The following is a 15,557-nucleotide window of genomic DNA, read 5'->3' on the forward strand; positions in this document are numbered from 1 at the left end:
TAGCTCAACAGAAGGACTAGACTGCTTTTCTTTCCTCCCTCCTATTCTCCTTTCCTCTGTCTTTCTTTTTAACAATTTGAGCTAATGTCCAGGTATATGTCTTTTTTTCCTATTAAAAGATTAAGGTTTAATTAACTACAGCAAAATTCACCCTTTCTATTGTACAGTCCTGTGAGTTTTCACAAAAGCCTCCAGTTGTATCAATACCACTATAATCAAGATCGAGAACAATTTTCTTACCCTCTTAAATTTCCCTGTGCCCTGAATCACTTTTTAATTGGAGAAAGTTCCTCTGTGCAGGAGCAAACCCCACCTTTGAGAGAATATGAATTCCCCTCTGTCAAGAATTCTGGAGGAGAGGTTTTTTTTTGGCTACTAGAAGACTGGGCCAGACAATCCCTAAGGTCATGTCCATCTCTTTGATCCTCTGACACTGGAGGGATGTCACCTCCAGACACGTGACCTTAACCATCAGCCCATCTAGAGTGACACGATTGATTCTCTCCAAGCACAGGTAAAGGCCCCACCCCAAAATCAAATTCTTGTAGTCAAAGCTCAAAAGTGTCCATCCAATAATTAGATCTCTGTGAAGGCTCCCTAATAAGCATAGCCAAAAAAGTCCAAAGAAAGGTTTGGAAATGAAAGCCTCAACATGGTAACTGAGGTCCAAACCAAGGGTACCATCTCCTCCCGACCCCACTTTTTCTTCTCGGTATTTTGTTTCAGAATAACATGAACTCCAAAACCAAACACAGCTCCAACAATGTGATCACACTTGGATGTAAAGGTGGCAGGAAGGAAGTTAAATTAGCTATGCTGGTTTAAGAATGTGTTGATATGGGGGTGGGGGTGCATGTGTTGGGGTGGGATAAATTGGGAGATTGGGATTGCCATATATATATATTACTAATAAGAAAAAATATCAAATTGTACACTTTAAATATATGCAGTTTATTTTTGCATGTTAAAATAAAATAAAAAGACAACAAAAAAAAAGAATGTGCTGACAGGGTTAGGGGAGATGGCAAATGTCTCAGGGCTTCCCATAGCGTGTTATGCAGTGGACGTTGCAGGAGGGACTGTGGTGACCAGCTGTGATGTTCCCTGTGATAGGAAACGGGGTGTGGCTAGCCCCTCCCCAGTGGCCCTCCTATTGGAAGATACGCACACCTTTTGCTGCCTTGACCTCAATGGCAAATGTCCAGTTTCCAAACAAGGGTTTTCTGTTATCAAGAATAACTGCTTTTCACAGACACAGAGAACAGACTTGTGGTTGCCAAGCGGGAGGGACAGATTGGGAGACTGGAGTAGCAGATGCAAACTACTGTATATAATAGGATGGATAAACAACAAGGTCCTACTGTACAGCAAAGGGAACTATATTCAATATCCTGTGATAAACCATAATGGAAAAGAATATAAAAAAAGAATGTGTATACATATGAATCACTTTGTTGGACAGCAGAAATTAACACATTATAAATCAACTATACGTCAATAAAATAAATTTAAAAAAAAAGAATAACTGCTTTATTGAGCACCCATGGTGCCCCAGCATTACCTAGCTTTTTTCATTCTCACAACAACCCTATGAGGTAGGTAACATTGCAAGCCTCGTTTTACAGACGAGGAGACTGAGGCTCGGAGAGGTTATGTAACAACCAGTAAGTGTAGAACTTGAGTTTTAATCCAAGTCTCCTGCCTTTTTGACTACTGCTAGTAGGGTCTTCTGGGCGATTGCTGAATTTGATGTTCCTGGTCTCAGGCTGCTGTTATGCTGGGTGGTGGGCTGGGTGCCAGGCATGCTGGAGCCTTAACTCCCTTTCATGTCCCACTCCCCAAGCAGCGACCTGCCTGTTTCTCTCTCATTTCAACATATAGACCAAAGGATCTCTCTACTTCGGAAACTTAAAAACATTTTTTTATTCTTTTGGTTGGCAAGCTTATTACTCTCACATTCCACGGGTGGCTCAGAACAGAAGCTAAATGGTCCAAAGAATTCTTCATCCTGTATCTGGGAGTTTTCCTAAAGCCTAGACTTCGTATTACATCTTAGAAAACCCCATAATGCTTAATAACATCAACAACAGCAAGAAAAAATGTCAGACTGTCAGAAAACACCAACGGATTGTCACATTTAATGATAGAATCTATTTTGTCGAGTGTAGTGCAGCTTTAAAAGAAGCAGAGAACAAGGCCATGGTTTCCCTCTATGAGCACCATTTACTTCACAAGGTCGCAGAAATAAATGCAGTGACACTTACCAAAATTTCCCCCAACGATCACAAACTTTATATATACCACATGTCTTCTAATACAGCTGCTGCACTGGTCCTGAAAAATAATACAACAAAAGGAAAAATGCATCATTAGGCAGGAGTAATTTAGTACATGTTGTGTTTCCCTTCTGGAAACCACAACATCTTCCTTGTTTTGGGCACCCATCAATGTATCAAACTCTTACTGCCAGATTCCCCTTTGTTTTTCACGGGAAAGATGAAAAACTAATTTACAAATTAACTCAGCACTCGCTATTAACAAATAAATAATCTGGACAATGAAATAAACCAGAAACTGTGCTTATAAATACTTTATTTGAAACTTTAGCCTTTTAAAATAATTGAGGACAAGAGAACAATGCTAAGATATCTAAAACTGAAATCATAGCCCTTTTCCCACCCCAAAGCAATTCCCCTTTCCTCTTTCAGTAACACTCCATTCTCCTCTGCTGGCTTCTAGATTTCATTTTATTATCTGAAAAATAGGAATGATTGTACTGACCTCACAGGGCTGTATGCGCGTTAAATAATATAAATTTAGTGACATATAAATGACATGGAAACGCTTAAGACAGCATCTGGCACAGGAAGCACTTGGGGAAGGTAAGGAGCTATTTTCATTCTCCGGGTCACAGAGGCCTGAAGCCTAAGCCGACGTTGCTCACCTGCGCTGCAAACCACGGCCCGAGCCTGCCCTTCGAGTCCATGGCCCCTCTGGAACACACCACCTTTTCTCTATTCTCATCTTTACACTCTGTCTGGTCAGCATCACTCCTTGCCGAAACCCCTCTCCTGGCCTCCAGTTCCTTCCCCTTCAATCCTGCTCCTTCCTAAACACAACTTAAAGCCTCAGCAGAAACACTACTGCTCACCACCACCTGCAGGTTCACCTGTGAAATTACATTAGCCTGAGCCTCCCACTCACCTCCGCTCTGTTCCCACATCTTCCCGTCAGATGCTGCAGCATCCAGCCACCCATCCTGCCTCAGCCTGTGGGCATCCCAGACCCTTCTCTGAGTGTCTTCTGTCCCATAAGTGCCGGTAGGTGGCCTCACCATTTTCTAAGGCCATTACCTTTCTGTTCATAACAGTCTAGAGACACATTTCTCAGAATAATGTTTTTAAATGTTTGGCGTTGACACACAAAATGCATAGGATTCAAAAGAAGTACACTGATATTCAGTTACCAGAATATATAACAAAATTATGATGTGCTTCTTTCCATAGTTAAATAAGTTCCAGGACAAGTCTAATGACTACTGTAATTTTAAAGTTCTGTTAGGCATAAATGAGACTTCAGGATATCTGTAACTGTAATGTAATACGATAACACCTAGAATTTCTATTGGTGACAAACAGCTAACACTACTTTCATAACAGGACGAAGCGTTACGTTGCAATTAAGGGTTAGCGAAAATAGATAATTTTCCCCCATCCAAGTTCACAGACACTCCCTCCCCAAGAATTCCACACCTGGACCCCAGGTTACCAGCCCCACTTGAAGGCCTAGGGTAACTCTCATCACCTTCTTGAGCCCTTTCTACCTGGACTTTCCCAATTTGGTATTATCTTACCCCTCTTTGCTTTTCACTTTTTAAAAGTTATATTTTATTTGATATAAAAACTTTAAATGTGTTTATCATATCCTACTTCTTAAGTTGCAAATCTTTTAAGCTGTAAGGGAAGGGCCTATTTCCCCTCCCTTTTTTTAATTCCTCTCCTGGCGACGGAGACTGGCGTGCCTCACAGCACACAGTAGGAAGACATTCAGTCAGCACTGTGTGAACCAATAGGTGAATAATTGTGCAGTCTTGCTTGCAGAACACAGGCTCAGCTAATACTAATATTATTTCATCTCTGTCTGGCAGCCAGGAGGTTCTAAATATGTAGATGGGACACCTAAACACTGTAGATTTAGATTATAAAATTACTGAAGGTAGGCAACAAAATGTTCCCCTCTTTTATTTCTCCTTAGAGAGTGACTGCTTGGTCAGTGTGGCTGACTGGCACATCTCCTTGGAACACTGTTCAATCATTCCGTCCATACATGGGGCACCTGTGTGACATGAGCACAATCTCTGCCCTGGTGGAGCTTGGAGCCTAGCAGCTTTCCCCAGCTAGTCCCGAGGAGCTGAAAATCTCTCAAGGGTTAGGGCCTTTGCAAAGACAACGAATAGCCAGTGACTCCCTAAGTGCAGGTGCTCTGGTGACCCATGTAGGTGAGGCCAGTTAGTAAGAGCTGCTCTGCCTTCCCCCAGGTCTCACAGATGTGAAGCTGTGGTTCCAGAGCACGCGGGTCAAGTCGCTGACACGGTGAAATTCCACCTCCCCTCCTGAGTGATGTCTCTGCGTATGAGGTCAGAGACGGCAACCCCTCCAAGGGGACCATCTCGGAGGGGTTTACTCAACACCTGGTGGCATCTTCTACTCTGGGCTCCCCTGGGTCTGTGATGGGGCAGCTTCAGGATGGATGCTGGTTCCTTGGTCTTACCAGCCTTTTTTCCAAAATTGTTGCAGCTCAGAACTCCTGTATGTCTTTTGCCAAGAGAAACACACAAAACATAACAGAATAGTTCTTCATTTCCAATGAAGACAGCGTAATGATTTTCTCCACTGAAAATCATGTATAAGGGCACCGTGACCATTTGCTTCAGCAGAAATTCACCGCTGGCAAGCAGCATTTTTCATGCCCGACATCATGTCAAGTGACTCGTAAGACAAGTGGGGGTGTACCCTCCCTCCCCAGTAACTAAGACAGATGAGATAGCTACTCAGAGAATAATGGCTGGACTTGGCACACTCTTTTTATACTTAAGGACATTTAAATCCATTTCATTTGAATTTGTTCCTTTTGAGTTACACTAGATATATGGTATTAAATTTTAAAAGCTGAATGATAATGAAGAGGGCAGCACGACTGTTTAATCTTTTGTTTCAGAAACTGCATTGTATACATCCTCATGAGTAAATAAGATGTTTATGCGTGCTCCCACACAACAGCAGTTAGCACTGCATGTACTTTTTACTTCTAATGCATATCACAGACTTCCTGCGGCCCCTGGTTTAAAGTTAACATTCTTACTGTGCACTGGATACAAGTATCTCTGATACAGTTTTCATCTGCCTTGGGCCATTCCCTTTTCCTTCTTCCTAACAGATACCCCATGTTTCTTCAGCCACAGTGCCTGGTGGGCAGGAGATAGCACTGCCAGTGGGGGCTGGGGGCCTGAGTGGTCTAAGGCTTTGCAGGGTACCCCGCAGCCACATCAGCATCACTTGGGAGACTCTGCGAAACGTCAGCTCTCAGGCCTCACCCCCAAACCTACTGAATCAGAAGCTGTTTTACAAGATCCCAGGTGATCTGTGAGCATGCGAAAGCTTGGGATGCACTGACCTAAGGGAAACCCGTTCCTCTTGCCAGTGATTGGTTCAAGAACAGGCATGTGACCTTATTCAGGCCAACAAGATGTGCAGGGAGCTTCTCCTCATTCTTCTGGGAGAAATTCCCTCCTTGTGAATGTTGTGTGGGATGTGATGCCTAGGACTTCTGTAGCTATCCTGCTCCAAATGAAGGATAAAGCTGGCCCACAGAGGAGGGCAAAGACAGAAAAAACAGGGAAGCAGAGTGGGGGTGTTTGCATTCAGTCAACCCTGAAGTCTGCAGAGCTACTAGACTTCCAATAAATTTCTTATTGCACAGGCTTCCTTACACTGGGTTGTCAATTATCTGCAGCTGGAAAGCATCCTGACTAATCCGTCTCTAATAAAACATTATACAAAGAACAGAATGCTGGGGCACCACACTCAGCCACACCGTAAAGGGTCCAGACACGTCAGTGCATCAAGAGACCAAAGCAATAGTTCAGAGGTCTGTTTTGTTCACGGACTGACCCAGTAGTATTTCTGGTTCGGACAACTGTTATTCGCTTTGCACATTTCCAAAAGCTTTCTAAATCCGCCAGTCTAAACGATCAACCAGAGGAAGTGCTGAATGCTTTCCAAATTCTTTTAACCAGAGTGGTCAACCGTTGCCTTCCGCAGAAGTCACATGGGATATCATTTCCTGCAAAGACAATGGGAGACTAATTGCTCAGCCCCAGACTCTAATAGGGAAAACAACCTGTGATATGTAATTACTGAAGGGTAAATAAGGAAAAGCTTGAGGCTCTCAGAATCTGCTTCTGGGTCCACGCCAATAACTTGGGGAAAAGGAGAGCTAGAAAGGGAATGAATGAATGGGAGAGAGACAGCTGGTCTGGGAGAAGATTTGAGGGGTTAGCAGCTGCCCATACACTTTTACCACATCACTGGTATGTACTAAAGACCTTTCTGAGGAAACCCAATAGACCTGATATTATATAAAACCCCATATGGCTCGGGTGTGATTCTGCTTCATATCTGGGAGTGATGTAGTCAAGAGAACTGGGTGTCTACACGGACAGTCTCTCTTCAGTGTCACAGCTTCGTAGCCACAACGGGATATTTTTGGGGATGAGTTTGTTGCGTTGGCTTGATACAGAATCTCTCTTCTACCATGGAGCAAGCATTCGTTGGTTTTCCAGAGAATGCTCCCCAGGTTCCGTCACCTCAGGTCTCTCTTTCCCTCTGAACCTTTCTGCTTTCACTTCCCTGGTACCTCACATACTCTCCCACAGCTCCAGCTATCACCCCTTGTCATGAGTTTCAAACGACATCTCTTGATCCATCACCCTTGCTCCCAGTCCCACTGCTGCCCTCTAGACAGAAAGTACCCTGAGGACAGGGACTTTGTTTTGGTCGCTGCTATATTCCCAGCGCTCAGTGGCTGGCACTGAGTATTATGTTTGTTGAATGAATAAGTAAAAGACCTCGCTGAGACTTTTAAGACGCCTCACAGGAGTTCCTGCCATCACTTCCTAACTGGCCTCTCTGCCTCTAGTCTCTCATTTTCCTACTCTGTCCACACACAAGAAAACTCTCGATTATAACACTGATCACGTCCGTCCCAGAATGTCTCAGCTGGGAACGATCTACCAGCCCAGCCCTGCACGTCACAGGTGAGGAACTGGTCCCAGCGAGGCCTGGAGATGTGCCTAAGGATTTATGAGGAGCGGGCGGCAGAGACGGAATTGTAATTCAGGCCGCTGACCCAGAGGCTCTTGCTACCATGCCGCTGGGTCAAAACCTTCCACGGTCTTTCAGCAGAACCGAGTATGGGGCTAGACGTACAGGAGGCTCTCAGTAAGTACTTGCAGACCGACAGACTAGATAAGTGAACGGGTCTCCGGCACAGGCCGCTGGAAACCCCTTCAAAGAAAGACAATACCCCAGTACGCAACAGGGGCAAGGAAGGAGCTGCTCTGGACCTCTGCCCCTGTAGCACCTCTGAGCCAGCCCCTAGGAAACTCAGGGTGATGACACGGTTAGAAAAACCAATGACTCGTGCAAACTCACACTCTTCAGCTTTGCACTCAAAGCCACCCACCACCATTCCAAACCCACCTTGGCTCTATCTCCCATTTTGTCTTCCTCCCTCACTCTCAGCCTTACCACAGCATTTTCTGTTCCCAGCACGTGTCCCCCCTCTGGGCCTTCACCTGCCCTGTTCTTCCCTCTCACTCACCCTTACATCCACCTGCAAGACTGGTGACCCAAACTGCCTCTGGAGCCCAACTCGGATATAAATCCCTCTCTGAAGTTCCTGTCCAATTTCCTCCACTGAAATTCATCTCACTGTTTACGCTTGTACTATAGGCCTTGCCATACTGTCTGCTTCAAAGGAAAGAGCCAGATCCTTGAGGGCAGGAACTTACTCTAAATCTACCTTTGAACCGCTGGCACCTTGCCTGGCCCACTGCCTGGCACAGAGGAGGCACTCCTAGTCCTTTCGTTGCACTCAGAGGGCTTTATCCTTTCTAGTTCACCTCTGTGACCACATGAGCTAAGCTCTGTCACGGGGATTCCAAGTCTTCCTCTCGCCGGTGCAAGCTGATGGTAAAGCCAGCACACTTGCAGGGCCCACCCATTGAGGAACAGCTGTGTGAGTCTCGGCTGTCTTATTCTCAAAAGCAAGGAATGGGGGGCGGTGGCAGGGGCTAGGGAGGGTGACTTCCCCTCCCCTCCATAGCTCTCCTGCAGCTATGGCTGTCCTGAGCCGCGCAAGCTGGGCATGTGACTGTGTTCCCTGCAAGTCCAAAGTCAATTGTCTGCAAAACTAAAGAGTTCCAAATGGTGGGATAATACATTAAACAAGCAAGTGAGCAAACAAAGCCCATTCGTAAGGGAGGAGGACAGGAAGCAGAAAACAGAGTTCCCTAGGAAACCGAGCCTGCTTTAGGACTGACTGTGGCCTTCGCCCCTTGTGGGGGAGAAGGGTGCTCTGAGAAGGCATCACTGGCCCACCTGCTTCCCTTCCTGCAGGGGCCCTGGTCCTTCTGGCTTCACCACCACAGGGTGGGGAGACTCAAGCAAGGCTGTGGTGGTTGTGTGTTTTATCATTTGCTGGAGTGGGAGTAAAGAGCGGCAGGAAAAAGGAGAAGAGTGACGGGTAGACAAAGAGTTGAGCATGGAGGGCACTGGGCCAGCACAAAAGGGTTACCGACCACAGGATGAGAGGGCAAGGAAGGTCAGGCTAGAAAGGGCCGGCTGGTCCTCTCTCTCATCAGCCATGCCAAGATGAGGAAGACTCAGGCTCATGGTGGAGCAAGGAACCCCCAAACCAACAAATGAGCTTATCCTCAGCTGCCCAAGAAGCGGCTCAAGGCATATATTTTGGGCTCATTGGCACAGTGGTTGGGCTGAGTCATGCAAAGGGGTGGTTGGAGGGGTTGGATGGGGTTCTGGGGCTCCCTGTAATCTCCATCAACCCTAAGCAGTAAAAGTAGTAGTGATATAATTTCTTCTCCTCCTCCTTCCCATAATAATAATTTTATACATTATTAACATATAATATATTAATAATTACATTATTATTCAGGGTAATGACAATGATTGTTATGTTTAAACCTCTAGGCTGAGGGTTTATTTGGGAAAGAAATAAATGAAGTAAATGCCATTGGAATAATTAGTTGACTATCAGGAGGAAAAAGATTCTGCTTCTATAAGACTTATGAGAATGAAGTATATTTTTATAAGAATCATGTCTTTTCTTTCTGGTAATGAGTTTCTATCAGGTGATCACAACTCTTAGGTATCAGGTAAAAATAAAATAGAAACTCTGTTTTGCAGCGTATTTGAATTATTTCTAATTTCCCTTGTAAATGAAGCTGTTTCTAGCAATTTGCAATGCAGAATCTGAACAAAAACTCTGCTTTGCTGTGATGCAGCTGGACAAGTCCCCGAGCTCTCTTCCAACCGGATTACTGCTCTCAAGACCCTCCAAACAGACATTCTGCAGTGGCTCCTGGGAAGGCCTGGGATACACACACAGTATCACAATGCTGCCAAGATCAAGGTTCATAATGATGTGTGCAGAGCCCCTGGAGTGCAGGCTGGCTACAATATTAAAATCCCAGAATCCTGGAGCTGAATGGAATGTTAAAGGATATCCAGTCTGGTAGTCTTTAAGCAATTTTTTAGTACAAGAACCTTGTATATTCACAAGCAGACACGAGTGCATGTGTATTTCTAATGCTTATGCTACACTCCAACATACTAGATAGACAAGGAACAGAACAGCTCCGGTTCAAGAAGGAAAGGACTCAAAACACCACCACCCTGGCCATCCTCCTGGCCCACCTGGCACTTCTAGGGAACTCTAATGTTCTAAACACTGAAAACCCCAGATCTAGATGCCTACCCCATCCAGTATGTGCATCATGGCCTCAACACCTCTTCCAGCCACGGTTCTCCACGTGGCAACACGGCTGAACCCATGCCTCCACCTTTTCTCTACCAAGGACCTATTTTACTATAGCCAAGGATCCCATATTTTGAATCACTTTGCCTCTTGTAAAAACTGCATTTTTGAAGAGAGAACTAATTTATTTGCCCAGCTCTTATTTGGACCCAGAGAGACCTTGACTTAAATCTTGGCTCTGCTAAGCCTGGTAAACAAGGGAAAATTCCTTAATAACATGAAGCAGTAAACCCAGTAGAAGCTTTGCTTCTCTTCCTCTGCTTTTTATTTCATCAAAACAAATCTCCACCAAAAAATATCAAATATCTAGGAATAAGTCCAATAAAAGATATGTAAGACCTTAACACTGAACACCATTAAAAACATTATTGAGAGAAATTAAAGACGACCTAATTATAGAGGTTATGCCATGTACACGGACTGAAAGTTTCAATATTTTAAAGATGTCAGTTCTCCCCCAGATTGCATCTTCAATGTAATTTCAATGAAAAAAATAGGAGTTTTTTTTTTTTTCTGGTGGAAACTGATGAGCAGATTCGAAAATTCACAGAAAGTGCCAAAAACCAAGATAATCTTGAAGAACAAAAACAAAGCTGGAAGACTTATTCTATCAGATACCAAGATTCATTAAAAAATAACAGTAATTAAGACAGTGTGGTATCTGTGTCATAGACAATTAGACCAATGGAACAAAGAAGAAGGTCCAAAAATAGACCTACACAGATAATTACCTGATTTATGACAAAGATGACACTGAAGTTGGATAAACAGCGCTGGGTTCACTGGGTATTGTGGGTTGACTGTGTTCCCCTAAAAGATATAATGAAGTCCTAACCCCACCCTCCCAGGACCTCAGAATGTGACATTATTTGGAAATAGGGTCATTAATGATGTAATTAGTTAAAGATGAGGTTATAGTGGATGAGGGTTGGCCCTAAATCCATCATGACTGGTGTCCTTAGAAGAAGAAGGAAATTTAGACACAGAGAAACACAAGGGAAGAAGCCCATGTGACGACAGAGGCAGAGATGGGAACAGGGCAGCTGCAAGCCCAGGAATGTCAAGGGTTACCAGCCCAAACCAGCAGCTAGGAAAAGGCAACCAAGGAGTCTTCCCTAGAGCCTTCGGAGGGAGCCTGGCCCTGCCCACACCTTGATTTCAGGCTTCGGGCCTTCAGAACTATGAGGAGATAAATTTCTGTGGTTTTAAGCTACACAGTTTGTGGTACTTTGCTACGGCAGCCCTAGGACATAAATACACTGTATATCCATAGGAAGAAAATGCATCTTAATCTCTACCACACAGGCGAAAGCCAATTCCAGGTGGACGGTGGAAATAAATGTGAAAGGTAAAATAATAAAACTTTTAGAAGAAGACAAAGAATACCTTCATATCTTGTGATGGGTAAAGATTTTTTAAAAAATAGAGCACAAGAAAATGTTAATTATGAAGGAAAAATATGACAATTTGTACTGTATTAAAATTAAGAATCCTTATCAAAAGACATCAACAGAAATCAAAAGGTAGGTCACACAGTGGAGAAAATAATTTCAATACATATATCCAGCAAAGAACTCCTACAAACCCATAAGGAAAAGGCAGATGACCCAATACAAAAATGGGCAAAAACTTGAGAAGAAATCTCACAAAAAAGGGAAATCCAAATAGCCAATAAACATATAAGAAGATGCTCTAGTTTAGTCATCAAAGAAAAGTAAATTAAAATCACAATGCCTTATCAATACACACCTACCAGATAGGCCAAAATGACAGAGACAAAAACCACAAAGTCTTGGTGATGACACAGAACAACTGGAATTCTCATACAGTGCTGGTGAGAGTGTAAACTGATGAAGACTGTGGAAAACTGACAGGATCTTATGAGAGTTGGACACACCTATGTCCTGTGACCCAGGATCTCACCATCAAGGAACCTGTCCTACAGCAACATTAAAGATACTTACCCACTGACATGTACAGGAGTGTTCCTAGCAGCACTGTCTGCAATAGCCCCAAACTGGAACCCACCCCAAAGCCCATGTGCAACAGAAGGGTTAAATAAATTACAATAAACAATATATTACACAGTAATGAGAATGAACAAACTACAACTCATAACAACACGGATTAATTCCCCAAATGTAATGTTGACAAAGGCACGAGAATACATCCTTGAGATTTTAGTTATATGAAGTTCAAAATAGACAAATTCAACCTATGTTAGAAACCACGGTATAATAGTTACCTTTGGTGGGAGTGGGGGTGGTGTGAGACTGGGAAGGGGTCTAAGGGGCTTGGGTGATGTTCTTACTCCATCTGGTTCTTGATTACAGGGGAGTGTTCACTTTGTGAAAATTCATTTTCAGTGCGATTAACAATGTGTGTAGTTTTCTGTATGAATGTTAATACTTAAATTAAGAAAAATCTCAGTGGTTAATGCAGTGAAACCAGAGACAAAACAGAGCTCTTATAAGTACTGAAAGCAAAAGAGCACAGCAATTTAATTTAAGCAAGATAATTCAAAAATTTGCTTTGCTAAAAGCTTAAAAGTGCCATTTCATTTCATTGGGTTTTTTATTCACTTAAGATGACTGTCATGCCAAAGTTATTTTATTACTGTATGTTAGGATGGCATGAAGTAAACAGTTTCAAAATAAAATAACACAAATCTTTTTAATTTTATCTGATTGATTTTTTTAAGGTGAAAATCTGGATATTCAAGCCCAATGTTTTTCACTTCAGTTAAAAAACAGCTTCCTGGGGCCATGGTTTACAGCCTGCAGCATCCTGGAGGGGAAAGCCCCAAGGATAAAGGTGGTCTCTCTGTGTGACACATAGTAGGTGCTCCACATCCCCCCGAGAGTCACCCCGAGACATCAGCTCGGTCCTGCCACGGGAGCAACAACAGCTCAGCTTGCCTTGGAGCTTCGCTGCGGATAAATGTACAGTTTCCACTCGACAGTCTGAAACACTGAAAATAACTCTCAGGACACCATTTCTGCCTTTGTCCATTTCCGGACTCTTCGGATTCCCACTGTGGATACACATGGTCACAGGGCGGAGTCCTGATCTTCCTCAGAGCATCCAGCATCACATGGATGGAGAGAGAATTCTGTCTCCAGTTCTGGGGGCAGCTTAACCTCAGCAGTTGGTCAGAGTCTGTGCAGGGCTGGCCTGTCATCATTAGGCATGGGCTCTGGCCACCACTAAAATACATCCCTGGGGGCGCAGAAAACATATGGCCAGACTCCTGTCTTCTCAGATGCTTTGTTCTCTGGTACCCTCTGGTAGGGAGATTTATTTGGTTACTTACACAGCATCCTGGGCTGCAGGCAGCCCCCAGGGGGAGTGAGAGAGGGTCTCACCATGGCCTACCTTCTGAGCCGGGAGAGGATCATGCGTGAGTGGACGATGGAGGATGTGGGGTCCCTATGAGGGGGACCTCACTTACCCTGTGAGGTGAGCATGGGGAATGGCCCCAGGAGTCGAGCTGCCCTCCATGAGGACACCCGAGACGTTCATTGCTGATTCCATTTCCCCCAATATTAGCTTCCCAAAGGAGACCCTTTAGATTCAAACTCTGTTGTTTCTGTACAGACTTTCTGATGCTGATTCTACTCTTTAACTTCACTATCTGACAAACAATGATTCTGTGGATCATTTAAGGAGGTTTCTACATCCCCAGTTAAAGTTCTCTCTGGTAAGGAAATAACATTTGCCTTTAAAGTCATTTTTTAATAAGGACCTACGGTATAGCACAGGGAACTCTACTCAATACTCTATAATGACCTATATGGGAAAAGAATCTAAAAGAGTGGCTATATGTATATGTGCAACTGACTCACTTTGCTGTACAGCAGAAACTAACACAATATTGTAAATCGACTATACTTCAATAAAAACTTTTCTAAAAAAAGGCATTTTTTATCATGCGTGGCCATGGAGATTTTCCATGTGGAAATATAGATAAATCACAGGAGTCAAACATGATAATCAGTTAAGAATTTACGTGGGCTGAGGAAAATCACCCAGGCCAATTCCTTGAGAGCCTTTCAGCTAGATGACTTGGCCGTACCAGAAAGGGCAGGGTAGGCAAACGACAGCCGGTGGGTCCATCTGACTGCTTTGGCACAGCCCATGAACTAAGAATGGTTTTTACATTTTTAACAGGTTGGGGGGGGGGCAGGGGAGGGAACTAAAGAATATTTCATGACATGAAAATTCTAAGAAATTCAGATTTTGGAGTCTGTAAATGAAGTTGTATTGGAAAACACAGCCACACCCATTAGTTTCACGTATCGTCTCTGGTTGATGTCATGAGACAAAAGCAGAGCTGTCTCAACGGAGACCATGTGGCCTGCAAAGCCAAAAAACACTTACTGTTTGGCTATTTACAGAAAACGTGTGTTGACCCCCGAGCTAAGGACCGTGCTGTATGTTTGCAGAGGGCTGCCCACTCTGATCTTACGCTCCCTTTTGTGTTTGAGCTTCCAGGGCTGTCTCTGCAATCAGAGGCAGCTCCCAATGCTGGTGTGAAACGCATACTAACCTGGTGAACCAACACAGCCCGGCACCACAGTGCCTTTTCATCTGTGGTCTGTAATCAATTTAGGGGGTCAGAAAATTCAATTTGGTTGTGCCCAGCATTGTCTTTAATGAAATAAAAGGGGAAAATATCAAAGGCATTCATTGATACAGACTGAAATGTGCCTCCTTCCCCCCACATGGTGATGTCCTAACCCCCAGGACAACCTTAGAATGTGGCTGTATTTGGAGACAGGGCTTTTGAAGAGACGATTAAGTTAAAATGAGGTCCTAGGGTAAGGCCCTAATCCAATGTGACTGGGGTCCTCATAAGATGAAGAGATGAGGGGAAAAAATGACCATCTGCAAGCCAACGAGAGAGGCCTTGGAAGAAATCAACGCTGCTGACACGCTGATGTCAGACTTCCAGCCTTTGGAACCGTGAGAAAATTAATCTCTGTTGTTTAAGCCACTCAAACTGTGGTACGTTGTTATGGCAGCCTAGCAAACTAACAGAGGCATCATGCGTAGTATTATTTGGTGGAAAAAAATTTCTTTTAATCACACATGCATGTGATATGGTAATACAACCATATCACAAAATGTATTAAATCCTATGTGTTATATCAAAATAAATGGAAGAATACTGTACTGAAGAGACATACATACTTGGTAGCAAAACTACAGGGGGGTGGTCTAACTGAACCAAGACAAACGAGGGGAAAAGAGCATTTACTGAGCATGTTATAGGCACTTTGTACATATTATTAACTTATTGTGTCCTCATGGTAACCCTACGCAATGGGTGATGTTATAAACATCTCCAACTTCAGCCAGTATATTGGCTTTGTCAATATACTTATTCCCCAAACATTTACTTAGTGCCTGTCATGCTCCAAGCACTCTGTTAGGTACCA

General features: G+C 43.8%; 1 protein-coding gene across 4 annotated transcripts in view; it reads right to left on the reverse strand.

Annotated features, from left to right (window-relative positions):
• FYN (FYN proto-oncogene, Src family tyrosine kinase) overlaps nt 1–15,557 on the reverse strand; it is a 198,650-nt gene that overhangs the window by 108,520 nt on the left and 74,573 nt on the right. For all 4 annotated transcript variants that reach the window (XM_057738235.1, XM_057738230.1, XM_057738231.1 and 1 more), the window contains one exon: nt 2,265–2,334. The gene's annotated coding sequence lies outside the window, so the exon portion shown is untranslated. The remainder of the gene's footprint in view (nt 1–2,264; nt 2,335–15,557) is intronic.

The sequence above is a fragment of the Hippopotamus amphibius genome, chromosome 6, assembly GCF_030028045.1.
Source record: "Hippopotamus amphibius kiboko isolate mHipAmp2 chromosome 6, mHipAmp2.hap2, whole genome shotgun sequence".
Taxonomy (NCBI): domain Eukaryota; kingdom Metazoa; phylum Chordata; class Mammalia; order Artiodactyla; family Hippopotamidae; genus Hippopotamus; species Hippopotamus amphibius.